Below are 22693 nucleotides of genomic sequence, written 5' to 3'. Positions count from 1 at the left end.
CATGCAAAAGGAGGGATCCCAGTGGAGGAAGGAACAGCCATCATTAAGACATTAGATTGCCATTTAAAGTGACAACAAAGTGAAAGTATGTGCCAATTTGGGGAATGCTGCATGGCCACCCCAAAGAAGAAGTTTGTAAGGGTTTAGTGTGAATTAAAGTTAACAGAAAAGTTCCTGGTACCCTCTATAATTTCTTCAAGTGCTTACCATACCAGCCCTGCACAAATGCCAGAACCCAGAGAGACAAGGTAAATAAGAGACACTGCGCATCTCTTGCACATACTGAAGCAACATCTGACTAGACGTTGGATCCCTTTGGAGTTGACCTCTTTTTTGGCCGGGTGGGAAGAGGTGTTACACACAATGTACTGAACTGCCCACAGGAAACAAATTGATGTTTACTTAAAAAGTATGTTCTATATTACATTTCCTCAGTAAATGATTTCGGGCATATAGTTCGGGAAGATACATAAAGGGTTCTCAACCTCACTGGCACCCGCAATGGCTTTAAAAAAGCTGGCGAATAACGTGCGCCTCTCGTGCATTCGGTGCAGGGGGGGGGGGTTCCCACGTGGGAGCCGCGAGAAGGACACGCCAGAACCAGAGAATTTATCTGTATGTTTTCTCACTATCCATTGAGAATTTTTCCCAAGATGCTTCTGAAAGATAATTGATCAAAATAATTGGCATTCATACTAGTAACAAGTATATAAAAAAAAACAATAAAATCTATGACATTGAGTTCCATTCCTCTTGCTTTATAGCATTTTAGAACAAGAGGGTTTTTGTCACTTTTTACCCACCATAACTTATTTGTAAACCTTCCCCAGCTTCAAATAGCAAAGTCAGTACAACCAGCCTGACCCTGATGAGACCAAAAAGGTTGAAACGGCTGTCTGAGTAGGTTTACTGTCTATGCACTTTAACCCTGGCTTTGCTAAAAAAAACCTTGTGTAATGCAGCAGGCATAAGCTTATAGGGGTCTATGTCAAAATGGATTTGAAGCAAAAGGTTATACTGTGTGCTCATTTGCATATCATTTCCCAGAATCCCTATGAGATAATGGGGAAAAGCAGGGTTGCAATCCTGTCTAAGCGTGATCACAAGTGATGTCTTCATTTACTGTATGCTATACAGTAGAGGGCTTTTGTCACTTTTTTAACCAATATAAATTATTTAAGTTGTGGGTGATGGACAGCCATCATGGAAAGATCTGATCACATTGGAGCGCCAGACCACAGTTACCCAAAACCGCAGGTAACCAGTATACTGAGTCTATTTCGACTCCACTCGCTGGGAAAGCGTCTGGGTTCTACTGACTGTGAGGGGTCCCAGTTCAGGCAAAAAGGTGTCCCAAAACAGCCACTACTATTCCAAGCCTTACTTTGCTAGGAGCGAAGCGTCACCACCCCAAGAGTCATGCACTTATACCTGGAATACAAACCACCAAACCCTGTAGACACTGACCAAGACTAAAGCCTGGGAGTCCTAGCCTGACCTTGTTATTAGGGTAGTTACCATCCAGCACTAGTAAGGGGCCCAACCCAAGAACCACACTCCTATACCTGGGATACCGCCCTCCCAATCCCGTGGCCACTGACTCAAACTACAAACTGAGAATCCTAGACTGACTTTGCTAGGAGGGTAGTTACCACATAAAACAACCACGAGTCCCACCCCAAGAGCCATAATCTTATTCCCCACCAAACACTGGAGTTACTGACCGAGACAACACCCTCAGAATCCTAGACTGACTTTTCCAGTTGGGTAGATACTATACCATCTAGAACCACTAGATGACCAACCCCAAGAGCCACGCTCTTATATCTGGGATACCGCCCACCAAATCCTGGGGTCACTGACCCAAACTACACAACAGGAATCCTAGACTGACATTTCTAGGAGAGTAGGTGTAAGAGACACATGCAGAGGTACATCCAGGGAGACAGATTTGGGGTAAATTAAACAATAGCTTTATTCAGCCCATCACTTTAAACAATGCAGAAACCACAAAAATAAATAAACTGTCTATTCCTTTGTAAGGGATAACTCACTTTTTCCAGTTGCTATCTTCAGGGCTGGAAGGATGACCCTCTTTCCAACCTCTCACCCCAAAGTCTAAAGAGCTACCTGTAAGCAAGGGTTCTGTCAGTTTCTGGGTCTGGGTTGGTGTCCATTCAGGGGCCAGCCTGTCAGGTTCCCAGGTCCTCTGTGCCCTGGAATAGAGTTCTGGTTCCTGGGGTCTTGTTATCAGCACATCCTCATGCTCGAGACATAATCTCCTTTGGGTGCACAGTTGTGATTGTGCTCAAGAGTCTCTCTAAGCAGTTTCCAGCAGGAGGATTTTCTACAGGTCTTATTAGCCAGGTGGAGACTGATTCATTGTCTTTAGCTGCAAGTAAAAATCTCCCTGTAGGATTCCAAGACCATTAGAGGCTTTCTATTGAAAGCTAATTTTGACAGGGTTACGTCCCTGTTTCAGTAGGGTTACAAGACAGAACCAATAGAGGGCCCACCTCAAGAGCAACACTCATATCTTGGATACCACCACCGACTGCTGGAGTCACTGACCAAAATTACACACTGGGAATCCTAGCCTGACTTTGCTAGAAGGCTAGTCACCACCCAGAACCACTAGGGGGCCCATCTCATTAGCTACACTCTTATCCGGGAATACCGCCCATCCAAACCTGGTGAAAACAGACTGTTGCTGAGATTCACAACCTTACTCTGATACCAAGATGGGTTCTGGGGACAAGGGGACGTCTGTAAATGCCTATTGAGTTTTTGCAGTAATCAGAGACGTTTACATCTTCAGGCTACACAGAACTAGCCCACATCAAACTGAAATGTGAAAATAAGAGGGAACCCAGCACAGAAGGTGTTACTGACTTTCAACATAATGGAGATGCTTCGCTGGACTTCAGAGAACCTCAAAGGACCTAATCTAAGCAGGGGCCATGCAGAAACTAGTAGAAGTTGCCTGACACACTGCATTGAGGAACCACAGACAGCATCTGGTAGAGGGGGCAGGGTATCCAGTGTATCATAAAGCTGTAAACTGGTAAAGAATACATTTTCCTGATATTTTGCTTAAAAATTTAGGGACATGATGTGACAAGGAGGCAGCAGACTGGCCTTAAACTTTATCTTTTAACGAAGCCTGGCCTAATCAGTCACAGTGTGGTTAATACAAGAATACATTGAGAAGATTTTATTTATTTAAGTTTCTAGACAGCCAGCCTATACTGGCCCATAAACAAATCAAGAGTCAAGGGGGCCTATTCACAAAGCGGTTATAAGCGGTTTAATGGGCGATAAATGCTTTAATAGCGTGATTCTGCCTGATCTGCTATTCACAAAGCAGTGATAACAGTTCAGTATCGCGCTACAATGGCTTTCTAATGCGCATTAACAGCCAGAGGCAAAAAAGTCGTCCGATAGGCTAAAAAAGCCAAAAGTGCTTTTTTTGCCAGTAATAGCTATTCACAAAGCAGTGATAAGCTTATCAGCGTAAAAAATCTCTCAATATTTTAGCATCAGCTAAAGGCTGCTTAAAAGATTGAGATATGCATAAAAGCATGTATATTTTTTTCAGCACTGGTATCAATTCTGAGGCCAGCGGGGTCTCCGGGTTGTCCCCGCCGGTGTCCGGGGGCTCCGGGTTGTCCCCATGGGTGTTTGGGGCCCCCACAGGTGTCCGGGGGTCCTTGGGTGGTTTCAGCCTCGGGACCCCCTGCTTTGGAGTTCCGGTATCCCAGTGCTGGATTTAAATCCCACGGTCACGTGACGCGGGAGATTTAAAAGCACAAGGGATACCGGCACCCCATAATGGGGGCCTGTATCTCGGGAAGTATGGGGTCCTCGAGGCTGAAATCAATGCAGTTCAGATCAGGAGACCCTGTGCTCCAACACGCTATTATCAAAATCAATATTTGAACTGTACGATCGCCTGTAAGAGACATGCATGGAGAAGCAGCGTCTCCATGCAGGTCTTATAGGCTGCAGTTTATTCTATCTGTTGCCGCTCGCTAGGCTTTATAGCAAGATAGCACCGATAAGAAAAACTAGTCGGCCAATAGTGCTTTTTTTATTGGCCCTAAAAAAATGGCCTTCATTCTTAGTGAATACCATTTTTGCCCTCATTTTTTAGTGTGCGATAAATCAATGCAAAGTCACCCGACAATGCACTGATTTTGTCACCGCTTTGTGAATAGGCCCCAAGCTGTGTTAAGGCATTGCACATTTATTATAAAATTGAAAATAACATTCCCCATGGACAGAAAATGACCTCACTTCGGTAGTGCTGCCCAGTTACTGGGGCTTAGGAGTGGGACCTTCCCCTGGTTTAAAACATGGTTCCGTATCAAATTTAGTAAGGGATCTCCCAGTGTAGCCTGCTCCTTAGGGAGTAGGCAGGATTCTACCTCACCCAATCAGGGGGTGAGGGGGTTAAGACTAGCTTAGGGGCCTCAACTTCCTTGGGGCCTAGTCAGGGAAATGGTCCTGTGAGCAGAGCTGTGACCACTGAAAGAGATGCAAGCTGCGGGGGGTATGCTGCTCTTTGAAGAACTATGAGAATTCACCTCTCTTGCAAGAGAGAGAATGATTGTATGAGCTGGTCCACCAAAAATAGGTTATACTGTTCCTTTAAGCAGGCTTCTGTCTGGTTTATTCAGTCCCAGGCGCTGAGACTGCAACACTTTGCAAATAATTATGTAGCCAGGTCATCTTTTTCCCCCTGCGAGCCCCCCGGGCGCCTCCGTGGTCACGGACGCTGTCGGGTACTGCCAGCGGCAAGCGGCAGACCCGACGGCCATTCAGGAGGGTGGGGGCCGAGGAGGGAGCTCGCCGGAGTGCAGGAGATCTCCGGCGGCTCTTGCACAGGGCGCCGCCATGTTGCGCCGGTTCGCGCATGCGCAGAGAGTCCCCGGCGGCCCGAGATAGTCGCGCATGCGCAGAAGATCGCGCGAGTGTAGGAGCCAGCCAGGAGAGTCGCGCGAGAGGTAGGGAGAGATTGCGGCGGCCATTAGGGGTTAGTGTAAGCACAGGGAAGGCGCGCACGCGGCCCCAATGTTACAGTAAGGGCCTTGGGACTACAATTCCCAGGAGGCATAGGGAGACAGGCACCAGGTGCCTGAGAGGAGCCAATAGGGCTGCAGGACTGCCAGGAGAGCAAGTGGATACATTTGGCGGGCTTGCAGCTACGTTGTCAGTCAGAGGAAGGAGCAGTCAAGGGAAGGAGGTAGGGTACAGGAGCGAGGGACTCCCTGTACTAGGCCAGCACCCCCTTGGCCCAAGATGGCCCTGAGTCCCCCAGTAGTGTGAGTGTTGCCAGGGATAGCCCTCAGGATAGGGAACCTGTCACTTACTTTAGTTAGCAACTGGGGAACAGAAGGGAAGATAGGGACAGCTGGGGGGTTTCATAGCGGTAACCAATCCGGGGAGCCATAGCCCAGGGTCCTGTTGTGAATTAGTGGCACGAGACAGCTGGGGGGTTCATAGCGGTAACCAGTCCGGGGAGCCATAGCCCAGGGTCCGTGTTGCGAGTGGCGAGGCCACTGGGGGGGTTTCATAGCGGTAACCAATCCGGGGAGCCATAGCCCAGGGCGGCGTTGCGCGTAGTACGAGGCAACTGGGGGGGGTTCATAGCGGTAACCAGTCCGGGGATCCATGGCCCAGGGCCCGTATTATGAGTAGGGTGGGTACAAGACCTACCTATATAGGATAGGCAACCCCGAAGGCCCTAGGAGAGTGACCCTTAAGCCACTTAAGGATGCTGTGCTATAGGGACGGCCTGTAGTGCAGGGTGTGTCACGTTGCTGTATCGTTGGAAAGGGACTCAGCGGATGCTGCGGTTCCAGTGACGGAGTTGGGACCCACGTTGAGGGTCACAGAGAATATCGCCAGGATAGGATCAGACGGATTCATCACGCGTCTGACCCTTTGTGAAGCGTTGCTGACCCGAGCACCGGAGTGCTCGGCAGGTATCTACAGTTCTAAGTGCACCACCGGGCCCTTAGCTTAATAGTGACTGCGCAGTCACCCATTGATTCTCTGCAAGAGTGCGGGACATTGGGTGGGGTTCTTTGGACACTGGGTGGGATCACCTAGTGTTGGGGAATCGTCCTGCGAGACGTCATGGTTAGTGTCTCCTCCTGAGAGGGACACAGGTTATATTATGAATGTGATGTGTCGTATTACATGTTAGTAAAGTCCTTAGTTATTATACCCCATTGTGTATGTGATCATTGTGTTTGTCCTGCGAGGATTCACTTCCCCCTCTGGTGGGAGCCATCGCAGGTGGAGGCGCTGCACCATTGAGTAAGTGGTTACCCCTAGTATAATTGCCCCAGGTTCCCCGTGGCGGAAGCTCAGCCCTCCTGCGAGCCAACAGGTAATGCACCACACCGGTAACACTGCATGTTCTACTCACCCACACTATATATGCGATTGGGTGGGGTGGAATACCCGTTACATTTGGAGGCGCTGCTGAGATAGACCTGGGGTGCCCTGTTTGCAATTTTTCAAATTGTCCCATTCATATTTTTCATCATGGCGGTGCCGTCACCGCAAGACGTCGATGACTGGGCCTTAGCGCGGCAATTATCCCCAAGGCGCGTGTTTGTAGTGGCCGGAGTATCCCATGATACGCAATTGTCCACTATGCGCGCCCAAGTAAGAACTTGCCCGGAATTGGCCACTGCCCGGGTGACAGACTTAAGGCTGGATACTGACGGCCGGGGGATTACCTATCTCCTGTTCACCACGCATGACATATGCCTAGAGACTGTTCCCCATGTATTAACACTCCCCGAGTCTTCCGCAGGGGACTGTCTCATGATCTATGCAAAAAGCTGCAGTGTAGTTGACAGGACTGTAGTTAAAATGGAGGCTCCTGCAGCAGGGAATGCTAACAGTGAGTCCCACCTAAAATGGCGGCTCCCGCCAACTCAAGATGACACACGTGCTTCTGACTGCCAGGCTGCTCAGAAAAAGGTTACAGAAAACCATCCGGGACTGGCGGGAAAACCAGAGCCCCGCCCCCGTAATGTGAGCCACTCAGTGATAGAGCACACCCCTCCTTTAAATTCCACCAGGGGGAGTGAGCACAGTGAACAGCCATTAGACCCTTCTATTCACCAGGAGGAAGAGGAGGAGGAAGGCATTGTCGTGGACATGGAATATTTTCTTTCTGAGCAGGAAACCGAGATAGACTGTCAGGACATACACCCCAATATGTATGTGGCCTGGCGTGCGCCCGGAGTAGATTCTCTTCTCTTCATATGCTCCTGCCTGCAAGAAGCCCACGCTCAGGGAGCCAAAGTGTCTCGGTTATCCCTCGACTACAGGACCATCGAGGTGGAAGGAGAAATGGGCATACAGTGTTTTAGCCCCACTTGTAACTGTTCTAGAGAGACATTGACATGGTGGTCCTACTGTGAGTGTTGCGGTGTGCGGTTATTGAAGTCTATTGTTCCCCAGCATGCCGAACCAACAGAGGAATCACAGCATACAGAGCCTGCTGTGGGCCCGTGTGCCCTACCACGGCCAGTCCGGCCTACAGAGGTACCATCGGTCCCAGGCTTGGGATCAGTACCTGTTGACGACGACCAGGGTGAGTTGACTGCCCCAGGGGTGTTTGGTGTGAGCCTCCAGGTGACCGCGGAGCACGATAGCTTCTTAAGTCTGGACACCTGGGCGAATGGCTCCACTCGACATCGCGTCCTGGCGGAGGTGTCCCCCCTAGAAGATAGCTGTCCTGCAGTGCGAGTGGACCAGTACCCACTGCCTATCGTTCCAGAAGAAGAGAAATCCATCGCAAGCCAGCAGAGTGGTAAGGAACCCCCTTGCTCCCCACAGGCTCCGATGGAGGTGGCCGTGCAACAGGCCAGAGTTACGGTTCCTGATCTGAGTGAGAGCCCGTGCGCTCCAACCCAAATGGTCCCAGGACTGGGATCCAATGCTCCCGAGTTTAAGGACAGCAAGTGGACTGCCCCAGAAGTACAGGGGGCAGGTACCGAGACAACCGAGGTGGGAACTGACAGCGTCCCCGAGGACCTGTTGGCCACCGAGAATCACCGCAGGGGTAAGGTGTCTACTCTTTACCCCCTGCCAGGTGAAGCAGAGACTTTGAGTAAAGAGACAGTGTCCAGTTCTCGCTTCTCAGTGGAAGCTGAGCACGTATGTAGGGACAAGGACTATGTGGCAAAGGAGCTGGTAGAAGTTGCCTCCTTTGCGCCCAAGAAGAAGCGGCCCATTCGTCACGTAGTGGACCGAGGGAAAGGTCCTGGCCGCCTGGCCTGCTGCTTCCAGGCCATGGATGATCAAGTAAAGGTTGGTGTGAAGGACACTGCGCTATTCCTTCCACCAGGGGGAGGAAGTAGCACTGAAGCAGTGACTGTTACGCCAGAGTGTGCTTTCCAAGAGATTCACCCCGGGGAGGCTCACGGACGCAAAAGTGAGGTACCCCCATCTGATCAGTTAGGGGCACCCCACAAATGGTCTCAGCAAGCAGCTGATACTCAGCTGGCCTCGGGTAATAGTGGGTGTGATATGCCATGTAATTTTGCATTGTGTGAAAATGTGCCATGTTTTGAGGATGTTGCAGTCGATCTGTTAAGTGTACGGGGTATGCCATGCCATTTTTCAGTGTGTAAAATTGTACCATGTTATGTCGTTCCCCAAGCGAGGGCGTTGGGTTTTTCACCAGGGGGAGAGTGTAGCCAGGTCATCTTTTTCCCCCTGCGACCCCCCCGGGCGCCTCCGTGGTCACGGACGCTGTCGGGTACTGCCAGCGGCAAGCGGCAGACCCGACGGCCATTCAGGAGGGTGGGGGCCGAGGAGGGAGCTCGCCGGAGTGCAGGAGATCTCCGGCGGCTCTTGCACAGGGCGCCGCCATGTTGCGCCGGTTCGCGCATGCGCAGAGAGTCCCCGGCGGCCCGAGATAGTCGCGCATGCGCAGAAGATCGCGCGAGTGTAGGAGCCAGCCAGGAGAGTCGCGCGAGAGGTAGGGAGAGATTGCGGCGGCCATTAGGGGTTAGTGTAAGCACAGGGAAGGCGCGCACGCGGCCCCAATGTTACAGTAAGGGCCTTGGGACTACAATTCCCAGGAGGCATAGGGAGACAGGCACCAGGTGCCTGAGAGGAGCCAATAGGGCTGCAGGACTGCCAGGAGAGCAAGTGGATACATTTGGCGGGCTTGCAGCTACGTTGTCAGTCAGAGGAAGGAGCAGTCAAGGGAAGGAGGTAGGGTACAGGAGCGAGGGACTCCCTGTACTAGGCCAGCACCCCCTTGGCCCAAGATGGCCCTGAGTCCCCCAGTAGTGTGAGTGTTGCCAGGGATAGCCCTCAGGATAGGGAACCTGTCACTTACTTTAGTTAGCAACTGGGGAACAGAAGGGAAGATAGGGACAGCTGGGGGGTTTCATAGCGGTAACCAATCCGGGGAGCCATAGCCCAGGGTCCTGTTGTGAATTAGTGGCACGAGACAGCTGGGGGGTTCATAGCGGTAACCAGTCCGGGGAGCCATAGCCCAGGGTCCGTGTTGCGAGTGGCGAGGCCACTGGGGGGGTTTCATAGCGGTAACCAATCCGGGGAGCCATAGCCCAGGGCGGCGTTGCGCGTAGTACGAGGCAACTGGGGGGGGTTCATAGCGGTAACCAGTCCGGGGATCCATGGCCCAGGGCCCGTATTATGAGTAGGGTGGGTACAAGACCTACCTATATAGGATAGGCAACCCCGAAGGCCCTAGGAGAGTGACCCTTAAGCCACTTAAGGATGCTGTGCTATAGGGACGGCCTGTAGTGCAGGGTGTGTCACGTTGCTGTATCGTTGGAAAGGGACTCAGCGGATGCTGCGGTTCCAGTGACGGAGTTGGGACCCACGTTGAGGGTCACAGAGAATATCGCCAGGATAGGATCAGACGGATTCATCACGCGTCTGACCCTTTGTGAAGCGTTGCTGACCCGAGCACCGGAGTGCTCGGCAGGTATCTACAGTTCTAAGTGCACCACCGGGCCCTTAGCTTAATAGTGACTGCGCAGTCACCCATTGATTCTCTGCAAGAGTGCGGGACATTGGGTGGGGTTCTTTGGACACTGGGTGGGATCACCTAGTGTTGGGGAATCGTCCTGCGAGACGTCATGGTTAGTGTCTCCTCCTGAGAGGGACACAGGTTATATTATGAATGTGATGTGTCGTATTACATGTTAGTAAAGTCCTTAGTTATTATACCCCATTGTGTATGTGATCATTGTGTTTGTCCTGCGAGGATTCACTTCCCCCTCTGGTGGGAGCCATCGCAGGTGGAGGCGCTGCACCATTGAGTAAGTGGTTACCCCTAGTATAATTGCCCCAGGTTCCCCGTGGCGGAAGCTCAGCCCTCCTGCGAGCCAACAGGTAATGCACCACACCGGTAACACTGCATGTTCTACTCACCCACACTATATATGCGATTGGGTGGGGTGGAATACCCGTTACAATTACAAAAACCTGCTCATCTGAGCAATAACTAAACACAGGATCACCCTGACTAGGGTTGGGCGGCTTGCCCGCTTCCAACAAACAAAATAAGGAACTTTACAAGTTAACAAAGAAACACAATTCCCCCTGTTTGGGGAAAGGCTTTCCCCTTTCTGCTTCCAGCAGCAGTTCTGCCTCCAGGCTCTTGGGGAGAGGAACCAGGGAACCAGCTTTAATACCTGTTTTCTAATTAGCAGGACAGGTGACAGAAATCTGGCAGCAGACAAATTCTGGTCTGGATCCCTCATCCCTCCGTTCCAGCACCTGCAAAACTGTGGGATGGAGGACAGCCATTCTGTGGCTACACTTTCCAGCCTAAACAGGATAGAAGATGTCTAGTATCCTGGGAGCCCAATATATCGAATTTATTACCATTCCCTGGTTTCTGTCACACCGTGGATCGGATTTTTACTAAATACCCTGTTCACTTTTGTGTCTGTATTTGTAACCATGTATTATTTGTCATCTTAAATCTATGCCCAGGACATACTTAAAAACGAGAGGTAACTCTCAATGTATTACTTCCTGGTAAAATATTTTATAAATAAAATAAATAAATTCGCCCATCTGTATTCCACATGCTGTAAAATCTGCACCTGTCCTATTCAAGAAGAATATGTATGAAGTACTTCTCCTGCACGTGAATGGAATGTTCATTGAATAAACCAGTCAGATACCTATGCACATGCAGTGTTCATTGGATAAATCATTAAGATATTCTCACAGTTGAGCTGTTCTATGTTTCCATTCATGGGATGCAGCATCATCGTGATTGAGAGTTAATGGCCTGCCTCATTAGACCTTGACACCAAAACATAATTGTTATTTGTACTCTATAGGCTATTTTCATCACTGACATGTTGTATTTAATGGCTGATTCAATGGCTTCACTGCAGTTTCAGGTCTATTTAAGTAATGTATGTTTTTAATGTTGCACTATAATCACATTATTTATTATTTATTTATAAAATATTTTACCAGGAACTAATACATTGCGAGTTACCTCTCATTTTCATGTATGTCCTGGGCACAGAGTTCAGACAAATAATACATGGTTACAAATAGTTACATTAATGAACAGGGTATACATTATATACAAGACATTGCATGCACAGTTAAAGATAATAAATATTATGGATGCACGTGCAGAAATTGTTTCAAACATTAACGACCATTTTTTGTGTAAAACAATATTTCTTCCCTCTTACCCAAAAAAGCAATATTTGCTTTGTATGTATGATTTTCCATTTCCTCCTATTTGAATAACAGTGCAATGGTGACATTAACAAACGCTGTGCATGTTGTAACTTAATCAATTGCTTTATATATTGTTGAATATAAAAAATATTGCTGAATATAAAAATAGTAGGTATGATTAGTCATATGTAAACAATTCAAAATGGCGATAATTTCAGAATGCCCATAACAATGTACCCTTATCTCACACAAAACTCCCACTTTATGTCCTAGCATTTTTAGGTAATAAAGGCAACAAGATGTTTCAACGGGCAACTACTGTCAATGCAGCAGGACCCCAAAATAGAACGTTATCTAGATCACTGCAGCAAAGAAAACCATATACATATATGTATTTGATCCAGACCTAAAAATGTCTTATTATGCAAAGATCACTATTTATCACCAAATAATAAATGCCATATGACACTTGAATGGATCACTTTGAAACAATAAAATACAGAAAGCTACAGTATACGTTGAAATCATTCAAATTCTTATTCGGCGTTGAAGCTGAATTAACAGGTCAGTGCCAATGCACTCTGTCACCTGTCATTCTGTACTTTTTGTTTTACACGGTGCTTATGGCCTCTCCAGCATTTGAAAGGTTGAATATACATCAGTAACCAAGATCTGACAGTCTATTATCTAGAAAGGTCACATACTGAAAATGCAAAACAAGATGGATAGTAAAAAAAAAATCAAATAAATAATATGGGGCCTAGGCACTAAGCGCCGATAAAAACAATCGCTGTCCTGTTTAAATTGCCATTTTTTACAGCGTTGCTATCATGGTATGCATAAAGCCCAGGATACCTGTGATAGCAACATTTGCAAAACTGGCGAGTAGCCGGCGACGTGATCTCACCCTGCGATTTATTTCTGCTGCAGAGAGAGCCGCCTCTCCCTGCTTAAATCTCGGCAGAGATCAAACATTTTTAATATAACATGTAATACTGGTGCATTGTAGCAGGGGGCCTCCGGAGCAGAACCTCGTTGATTTGAGGTCCGGGGACCCCCTACTTCCCGAGATACAGGCCCCGTTATGGGGTGCCGGTTTCTCCTAGGCATTTGATTCCCATGGTCACGTGAATCTCTGAAAGCAGGGGGTCCCCGGACCTCAAATCAATGCAGTTCTGCTCCGGAGACCCCCTGATACAATACACTGTGTTGCCATAGCTCTAATTGCTGCAAACTGGATCCAATAGGAAAAAGCTGCACTCTCAAGTCCTGTGGCATGCAGTTTTTTCCTATTGGATCCAGTTTGCAGTGATTACCCCCTGAGGGGTATAACCGTGCACCCGATGTTGCTTAGCTCTAATTGGACTGTGAATGCCCTTTACTCGATCATTAAGGTGGATACGGGACTGGATATACTCTTTGGTTCTTGTATCTTATATGTTTCGAACTCTTTTCAATTTGAGTTTTGTCATGTCGATTTTGACTTATATTGAAGTTCTTTTCCGCCATGTTGTTTCGACAAGCCGGTCTAGGAGGTGTGGGGTAATCTACTTGATTCCTCTCTCCACCTGATTCCTCATTAGACAGAAAATATATATATATGTAGCCAGGTTCCCCCTGCATGTCACCCCTCCTCACCTTGCTGGCGATCGCGGGGGCCGCCGAGCCCAATGGCGGTCCCGCGGCCGATCGCAAGGTGGGAGCAGTGAGGATCCTGCTTCAGGGGGGTTGCCGGGGACGCGCGCGGCCGGTTGCCAGGGCCATGATCGCGTTGTGAGGGCTCCCTGCGCTCCCGATGCAGGGCGGCAGGGCGCCTCCATTCCCTATGTGTTCGCGCATGCGCAGTGAGTCCCCGCATGCGGCGGCCAGCCAGGGACATTGCGCATGCGCAGTGATAGCGCGCAAGAGGCAGCCAATCAGCAGAGGGCTCTAGAGAGGGACTACATATCCCATGAGCCTAAGGAGTGCCCCACATGACCCCAGGGAGCCAATAGGGCTGCAGCATCTCCCTGCAGGGAGATTTAGATACATTTCACGGGCTCTGAGCACGTTAGTCAGTCGGCGTCAGGAGCAGCTAGGGGAAGGAGGTAGGGTGCAGGAGTCAGTGACTCTCTGCACTAGGCCAGCAGCCCCTAGGCCCCAGATAGCTCTGAGTCACCAGTAGTGTTGTGTTGTTTCAGGGACAGGCCCCAGGTTAGGGATCCTGCCCCTTATTATTATTATTCAGAAGTTAGTTAGGGACACAGCGGACGCTGCGTGTCCATCAGAGGTCTGGGCTCAGACCCCTATATATATTATATGTAAAGACTATCTTCCCGGACGCCACACCAAGCAGGGCCTGCGGCCTGCCGGCGGCAGATTACTCCCCGCCAAGGTACAGACGGTGCGGAGCTGCGGTGATATTATCCACGCCGGAATTCACCCCAAGCGTAGGAGGACATCACGGCGGATCCAAACCCAGTGGTATAGCGGCACCCCTGGCTGGAGCCAGGGCAGGTATCGTTATAAAGTGCACCAACAGAGTACTCACACGGGACTAGTGGCTGCACAGTCACACATACCTATCTCACTTGAAGGGACATATTGTGTGGGGTTACTGGACACGGGGTGGGATCATCCGGTGAAGGGGGTAGCGTCCTGCAAGACGCAGTAGTTAGTGTCTCCCCTAGGGATGGACACCTATCAGATGCACAAGTACGTTTGCAATAGTAAAGTCATTGGTTGGTTTACATGCTGTGTGTGTAGCGATATATATTGTACTGCGAGGAACCACTCCCCCTCTGGTGGGAGCCATCGCAGGTGGAGGCGCTGCACCGAGTACGAGGTTACTCATATTATTATACGTGCCCCAGGTTCCCCGTGGCGGAAGCTCAGCCCTCCTGTGAGCCTAACAGGTAAAGCACCACCCCTGGTAACATTAGGTTCCCCGCGCACCCACACTATATGCGATGGGTGGGGGAATACCCGTTACATATATCTATATATATATATATATATATAGATATATGTAGCGGTCATGTAAAATGCCTACAGTCATCTCTCCTGTTGGCAGTAAGGCCTGGTAAGTGTGGGCATGCCAGCAGTAATTATGGAGGTTTCCCCTCACACCCTGGTGGGGTGCCCTGTGTATGGCTGGGACTGGTCACATGCTCTGACTCCATGGTTAGTGATGTCAGAGGTGTGTCAGCCTCAGAAGCTTACATAAGGCACAGCACTGTGTTTAAAAGTTAGTTCTGCTGAGAGGAGGAAGGAGTTCCAGCTCTTGTCAGAGCTGAGGAAGGAGTTCAAGTTCTATCAGAGTGTCAGTTATGTTATAGTAACTCCATGGGAGGCTGTGTCCAGGGACCTGGCACAGGACAGTGATTCCTGCGGGAATAGTGAATCCCTCATCTAGGTGATATACCTATCTAAAGGGAGCACGGGCGAGATGATTGGCTGAATATACCCATTGTGGAGGGCAGCTATGCCCACCGTGACAATAAAGATGGAGCTGATCAGAGAAACCCCTGTGTGTGAGAGTCCAATGATTACACAGGAGGTTGCACCACCGAGGAGTTCCTCGTCAGGATCATCCCCATGAGGACGCAGGGACCCTGGTGAGGTGGAGGCGCTGCACTGGAACTAGGTGAGACTCAGCACACTACCTCAGCTGCCTGTCTGACGGGTCCTCCCCACACACCATCATGCGGGAGACTCAGAAGTCCTGTAGCCAACAGGTGCACCATCAGGCATATCTACACTGTAATGGGGTCCGGTTAGACCACAGGGGCCAATGTGAGATTGGGTGGGTCAGGCCGGGCCAGAAATACCGTTACATTTGGAGGCGCTGCTGAGAGCAGATCTGTCAACAGGACAGGCTTTTAGCTAGGTCACTTGGAAACAGGGAGAAGTGTCTGCTGCTACTTTGTGCTGCGTAGGGACGGACCTAGGGGTGGTCAGGGGGCTGACGGGATATTGTCAGTTCGTAGGGACAACCTAGGGGCCTGAAGGGAGTGAGGGGTCTGGAGCCGGGTTATAGCTGACCGAGTCACCTTGAGGCAGTGCTAGTTGGTAGGATGCCAGAAGGGATAGCCTGTTAACTTGGTCAGGAGTCCTGGAGAGGGTCTGCGCTAGGCTGACCAAGACAGGTAGACGCCCCAAGTACTGCATGGCAGAGCCAGAGTACCTAGCCCATTCCAGACACTCACCGTAGGGAGCACAGACTGGGAGGAAGGAGTCACAGCAGACACTGAGAGAGTGAGCCTAGCCTGAGGTAGTGCAACACTGGGTCAAACCTAGATAAGGTACACATGTGGTGGTGCATCTGAAGCTAATCTTTATTGTACCGGTGTGGTGGCTGCCCCGCAGAGTGGAGCCCCATGTACGACAACTGTTACGAGAGAGTGGAGGATCCGCGTGGTGCGGAGAACATGAAATGGCGGACAGAGGCTGATGGGGAGGGCACCCGTGGCATGCAACGCACTGAAGAGCAGACTGTCGCCGAGTTGTCATTGACCAGGCTGCTCTGGAGCGGAGCGAAGGCTATGGCTGCCCCGTTTTTATCCTGTATGGGACAGCGAGGGGCCACCCTTGAAGAGTGTGAAGAAATTGTTATAATTGGGGGAGAACCCCGTGAGGAGAGCAAACAAACGGACTTTTTGGGCTTAAAAGTCAACCAAAATGGCGGTTCCCGCTTGCTAGGGACACCGCATGGGACAGTCACAGAAAATGTGGCTGGTGCAGGACTTGCAAAAAGCTGGCCGGGAATGGCGCGAACAGCAGAGCCCCACCCTGATGGGGGGTATGGCGTGAAAGCTATGGCTGCGCCTGCATGGACAGTGACTCACTCAGCCCCCGTGCTGAGTCAACCGCTGAGTTTATGGGACCCTCCCCTGATTTCTACCAGGGGGAGTGACTTTCAACTATGGCCTGTGGGGATGCACCCACTGGGCCCAGGGACTGATATTCAGACGGCGCCACTACAAAAAGTAGTTCCGGCCGTGGAAGAGCCGTGCAAAAAGGATGGTTATCTTGCACGAAGGGCGGCTGCCAGGAGAAGGCGGGAACTAGCCGCGGGAAAAGACCCCCACCCTTGTGGGGAAATTGGCGCGAAAACGCTAACCGCGCCCACCAGGACTGAGAGAGGTGCGGCCTTAATTAAGGGGCATGATATTCCCCTGTGGGACCCGCCCATTATTGCAACCCCTGGGGGCGGGTTCCAGCTCTGTCAGAGAAGGGAGGAGCCGAAGCAGGGAGTGGCGGATCCAGCAACTTCCATCAGTCAGTTGCGAGGAACCACTGAGAAGGAGAGACCTGTACAGGAAGTGGCTCCTGTAAAGAGAATGGCCTGCTCCTCCACTGTGGGCACGATGGTCTCTACACAGCCCTACTCAGTGCCCGGCGGGGTGCTAGTAGTGAGGGTGGCCAATACCGAGACGGTGGTTGGGCTATGCCTACAATGCGGGCTGCCCGGAGGCACGGTCAACACGGCGGCACGTTGCCCTCATTGCGGTACTTTGTACCTGTGGCCTATGCCCACATTCATTCCTATACAGCCTGCTGACCCCCCGGTGGACGTGACAAGGTGCTCCGCCGAGTCCCCGGGCGCGCTATGGATCAACCGCGCGAGTCCCGGAAACAAGGGACTGGAGCCGGTCAAGTCGGCTGGGTCACTGGCGATTGAGGCGGCTGAATCAACCCCCGCGTTCGGGGAAAAGAGACTGTCACCCCGCCCGGAGACCCCTAAGTCCGGGCGAGGGGATTACTCAGATGAGGACCTCCGTGAGCTGGCGGTAGTAAAAGCGGAGCTGAAAAGACAGACCGGGAGAACGACACCCCGTGGGGTGAGTGGCAGGACGTCCCCCGCAGATCGGCGATCCGACCGACGGAGTCCCGCCATCCCAGGACCTGGCGGAGACGGGAGAGAGACGCCTACACCCCTGCGGACGGGTAAGCCAAGCAGCCCTATTACTTACTTGGTTGCAGCCGACGGCGAAGCGCTGGAAGGGCCGCGCCAGGCCCAAAGCGCACGTGGAGAGACGGCATCACTTCCGGTGGCGACGGCGGAGCAACCGGATGTCGTCATAGAGGAAGAGATCCCGCATGGGGGTCCCACGCGAGATGGCGACGCTTCCGGTTCCGGGGAGGACGTCACTTCCGGTGGCGACGGCGGAACCCAGGAAGAAAAAGCAGCGACGCTTCGGCGATCGGGGGAAGGTCCCCGATCACTTACAAGGTCCAGAAATTGGAGAGACGATCTCAGGACTGAGGAGGGTGAGACATCATCCTTGGACCAGTCTACGGACAGCCAGGAGCGGGTTGTAACCCCGTGGGGTCCCGTTCCGTGCCCCTATGCCCAAACCCCCGCCATAGTTAATACCCCTACCCCCATCACACGGTCACCGGGTTCACCGCCTAGCCTGGAGTACGTGGACAATTCACAAAGGGGAGAGGGAAGACGGACTGGGGAAAGACAGCGCAGTGGCGCTACGGAGGGTGATTCACGGGGAGGGGGAGAATTGAGGGTAGCAGATACAGCACCCCAACCGGCAGTAAAGGCTCCGGGGTCCTCGAGGTGGTTCAACTCGCGATCCACAAGGTCGTCAGGGGTATTTTCATTTGACGACGACAGGGAACCAGGGCCTAACCCATTTAAGGAGACCCGGTGGTGGGCCCCGCTATTTGAAGGGTACTCCGCGTGGATGGACCGTACTCGGTTCCTCATCCGGCGGGAGGACGTGGTAGATTTCTGGTGGAAAGAGGGAGAGTTTACACCCGAGCAGAGGGACAGGGAATTACAGAAGAGGTGGTTCCAGCTGGAGCGTAGAGACATAGCGCCCATGGGTCCTGACACACTGTCAGATCCAGTCGATCCTGATGAGCCCCTATCATGGGTGTTACCTGGGAGGGCAGGTAATGCTGATCTGACCAGGGTCAGTAGGGCGGAGAGGGCTATAATAGTCAAATATAAAAAATCCCATGGGTTGGAGTATCCCTATGTTCCGGAGCCCCTGATGGATGAAATTGAGGACAATAGGGAAAAGTGGCTCCAAGAAACTATAGAGCTGTATTTAGTCAATAGGGGGAGCGCCATTGTAGGTAAGAAGGCGGAAGAAAGGATAGACACCCTGATGCGAGTGTGGAGCATAGGGAGAAATGTTCATAAACATAGGGGGACCTATGTGCCAGAGAGAGGATCGCCTAGGCATTATTATGTCACGGTCCTGGATATGGGTAACAGGGAGGTGAGGAAACCCGACCCAGATCACTATTTTTAGGGGGTACTAACGCATCACGCGGGTCTGTGGCTGCTGGTCGGGGCGGGCTTGGCGGATGACTGTATTCATGTGTACTGCATTATGAGGAAATTTGTGTGATGTTAATTATGTTTTCCGTTACAGTGCTTCCTGGAAAGAGGTATACAAATTTAGGTCCCAGCGAGGACGATGGGATTCACCAGGGGGAGAATGTAGCGGTCATGTAAAATGCCTACAGTCATCTCTCCTGTTGGCAGTAAGGCCTGGTAAGTGTGGGCATGCCAGCAGTAATTATGGAGGTTTCCCCTCACACCCTGGTGGGGTGCCCTGTGTATGGCTGGGACTGGTCACATGCTCTGACTCCATGGTTAGTGATGTCAGAGGTGTGTCAGCCTCAGAAGCTTACATAAGGCACAGCACTGTGTTTAAAAGTTAGTTCTGCTGAGAGGAGGAAGGAGTTCCAGCTCTTGTCAGAGCTGAGGAAGGAGTTCAAGTTCTATCAGAGTGTCAGTTATGTTATAGTAACTCCATGGGAGGCTGTGTCCAGGGACCTGGCACAGGACAGTGATTCCTGCGGGAATAGTGAATCCCTCATCTAGGTGATATACCTATCTAAAGGGAGCACGGGCGAGATGATTGGCTGAATATACCCATTGTGGAGGGCAGCTATGCCCACCGTGACAATAAAGATGGAGCTGATCAGAGAAACCCCTGTGTGTGAGAGTCCAATGATTACACAGGAGGTTGCACCACCGAGGAGTTCCTCGTCAGGATCATCCCCATGCGAACGCAGGGACCCTGGTGAGGTGGAGGCGCTGCACTGGAACTAGGTGAGACTCAGCACACTACCTCAGCTGCCTGTCTGACGGGTCCTCCCCACACACCATCATGCGGGAGACTCAGGAGTCCTGTAGCCAACAGGTGCACCATCAGGCATATCTACACTGTAATGGGGTCCGGTTAGACCACAGGGGCCAATGTGAGATTGGGTGGGTCAGGCCGGGCCAGAAATACCGTTACATATATATATATATATATATATATATATATATATATATATATATATACACAGTGATGTGAAAAAGAAAGTACACCCTCTTTGAATTCTATGGTTTTACATATCAGGACATAATAACAATCATCTGTTCCTTAGCAGGTCTAAAAATTAGGTAAATACAACCTCAGATGAACAACAACACATGACATATTACACTGTGTCATGATTTATTTAACAAAAATAAAGTCAAAATGGAGATTTATTTATGGAAAGATGAGAAATAAAGTAGCAATATGGGGACGGGCAGGGTTTGGTAGCCTGAGTATCTACCAAGTCCAGATAATCATGAATATAACAGGTCATGTTTACAAATATTAACATTTCTCAAGTTTTGTGAATACATGAGAGGCATCCATATATTTCCACCCGGAGGAAGGAACCTGCTGATTCTAAGGCTCAAGTTTCCCCTGAATCCCATACTATATAACAGGGGTGCTCAACTCCATTCCGCAAGCCCTCCCAACAGGTCAGGTTTTCAGCATAGCCTAGCTTTCAGCCCAGGTGGCTCAATCAAAGACTCTGAAAGAGGGACGGATTGAGCCGCCTGTGCTGAAGCAGAAATATCCTTAAAAGCTGACATGTGGGGTGGCTTGAGGACTGGAGTGGAGCGCCCTTGCTTCTAACATTTATAAGTATGATGTGGCAGAAATGCCATAAGTTAGTCCATCAACATGACCTCATCTACTGTGTGATCAACAGAAGAAATTGAGGGGGGATTTCATTTTTTCCATGTTGGCGCTGTCAACATATGGGTAATCAATATTCTAATATAATGGTTTCTATTTCCAATTGGTTTTGACAAAATTATTATTCTTGTATTCAATGGTATTTTCATATCCATGATTGATTAAAGTCTAGTACTTTTTCCCAGATAAATGCTATTTTGGGTCAAAACCACTGTGCAGTATGTGAGCCATATCTCCTTTTTGCTCAAATCCCATCCAGCATATACCTGGGACCCCTTGGAACATTTTACTAAGTTTCACCGGAGCATTGTACCAATTAAAGAGAACTGTATAAGTTTTCCTTGGTAGTCATACAGATGGAGGTTTTGGATGCGTCATCCAATCGTCTTGAGATATTTCTGTATAAAGTTCAGGTATTTTACTAACTTCTATTTCATAAAAAAAAAAATTAAAAGAAACAAATGGTTTAACACTATATCAAATCATGTTTTAATGCTGAGTAGGGCTTAGAGCAAGACATTGATTTTAACACGTTTAAAGCAGTTAAGGAGGAATGCTGGAAAATATGCCTTTCCAGGGACACTTTTTCATTACAAACTTGTGAAAATTAATTGATGTGCCCTTTAAAAAATGTTGATAACATTCTAGATAAAATGCATGACTTTCCCTGGGGACCAAACTCTATTGCAGATCAAAAAAGTTATTTGACATTACTGGACCAAAGTTAAGTCTTTAATATCCCATAATATTGTGTGACTTGGGTTATTAGCAGATTTTTGTCATCTAAACGGCCATTTTAATTCATATCATTTTGGGGACAGTTTGCCATTTTGTAAATTAAAAGTTAACATTTCCAACTTTCGGTTCCTGAATATTTTATACATTTATTGAATGCCTTTTTTCAGCAGGCTGTAGTGAGACACAATGTAGGCATCCCCTATTGAATTAAAATAAAGTTAAAGACTAACTACCCTTCTATTACATAGTTGTATGAAGTTGAATAATTACATATGTTCATTGAGTTAAACCTTTGTTACATTTGAATTGGCTGACATACACTACCGACACACTTTATTAGAGTGTGGCCGGTACCGCAAGCCGGGAGATTTCCCGGCTTGCTAGTGGCCGCCCCTCGGCGTGCCGCGCGTCATAGACGCGCGGTCACGCGTCTTCGGGAGCGTGCGCCCCCTGCACGCGCGTCCAGGGGCTCCCCGAGGCACAGGGCCCCCTGTTGCCAGCAGGTTTGCACCACCCTAGATACTGTAACCAGTACACCATTTCCCTTAGGGCACCCGACATGAGATTGAGGGGGGAAACAGCATTACATATATTATCACATAGACATTAAGGGGCCTATTCTAAAAGCTCTGAAGTGTGACAACCCGTTTCTAAAGTGCACTGTAGAAGTGGATTGGCATGCTTTCATATTCTGTAAGACTTTAAATACATGTCAAAATCTTGTTTTTTTTAGAAGCAGTTTTACTCTTGGTTTGACAATCCTGATTGGTTTGTCAAAAAAGCCTCAAACTCACATTTTTTGAACACAACTGCTATTCTGGTAGCTCCGTTATACAAACCGCTTCTAAAGACGCTGATTTTTTTTTTAACACCACCGATGTCGATATTTTTCAGTCTGCAGCCCCTGCCTGCTCCCCCCGCCCCCCTTACCTGGTCTCCGGCGTCTTCTGACGTCACAACATCATGTGACCCCATCACGTTGCTGGAAGCCGCTGGAGACAAGGTAAGGGAAATTACAGAGGCCTTGCGCGTGCTCTCTGCATTTAATAATAAGTAAACATTGGAAGAATGTTGATCCAGGGATTAATCCGATTGCCAATTCTTGGAGTCAGGAAGGAATTAATTTTTCCCCTTAATGGGGTTTTTTTGTTTGCCTTCCTCTGGATCAATAAGTAAGTATAGATATAGGATAAAGTATCTGTTGTCTAAATTTAGCATAGGTTGAACTTGATGGACCTATGTCTTTTTTCAACCTC

The sequence above is a fragment of the Ascaphus truei genome, chromosome 4 (genome assembly GCF_040206685.1).
Source record: "Ascaphus truei isolate aAscTru1 chromosome 4, aAscTru1.hap1, whole genome shotgun sequence".
In the NCBI taxonomy this organism is placed as follows: Eukaryota; Metazoa; Chordata; class Amphibia; order Anura; family Ascaphidae; genus Ascaphus; species Ascaphus truei.
This window is presented reverse-complemented; position numbering follows the sequence as displayed.